Source organism: Mastomys coucha, unplaced genomic scaffold (genome assembly GCF_008632895.1).
Source record: "Mastomys coucha isolate ucsf_1 unplaced genomic scaffold, UCSF_Mcou_1 pScaffold13, whole genome shotgun sequence".
NCBI classification, from domain to species: domain Eukaryota; kingdom Metazoa; phylum Chordata; class Mammalia; order Rodentia; family Muridae; genus Mastomys; species Mastomys coucha.
The window spans coordinates 17491646-17492333 of NW_022196895.1; positions in this window are offsets into that span (position 1 = coordinate 17491646).

The following is a 688-nucleotide window of genomic DNA, read 5'->3' on the forward strand; positions in this document are numbered from 1 at the left end:
AGAGAGTAGAGGCCAGCCATGAACACGTGGAGAGAGGGGGAAATAAGAGACTGAGGAGAGGGCGATCAGCCCCTTTGATAATAAGTCAGGCATTACCTGGTTGTTGCCAGGTAACTGTGGGGCGGAGCCTAGAAGGAATGCTAACAACTGGAGCGTAGAGAGACTCTTGACCTTCGTACGTTGAGCCTATATGCAGTGACCTTGCTATACAATCACACGGTCTGCAATGAGGCTGCTACATTGTTCTTTCCTGTCTGCGGACCTTTCGCCTACTTTCCCTCCCTGATTGGACTGACTAGGAAAACCCCTCTGTTTTCCCAAATACAGTGATGGAAGTGTCCACTGTTGCCTTGCTCTTGCCTTAGGGAGAAGACCTTCCAAGGCAAAAAAAAAAAAAAAAAAAAAAAAAAAAAAAAAAAATCCTTTTGTTACAGTAAGATAATTCATGGGAATTACACACCCTTTCAGGCAATCTTCTGAGGCTCTCCGTGCCTGCGGAAACCAAGTTAACCTGCTTTTGTAAGTGCTAGGAAGGGGTTGCTTATTTAACCCAAGGCTCAAGATGATCTTAAATAAAATCCTTGAGTCTGTTCTAATAATATTGCCACCCCGTGGGCCCCGCAAAGAGTGGAGTTCCACCCCCATGACTTGTTTTCAAAGCCACGTTCAAATAAGAATGTGGAGTAAG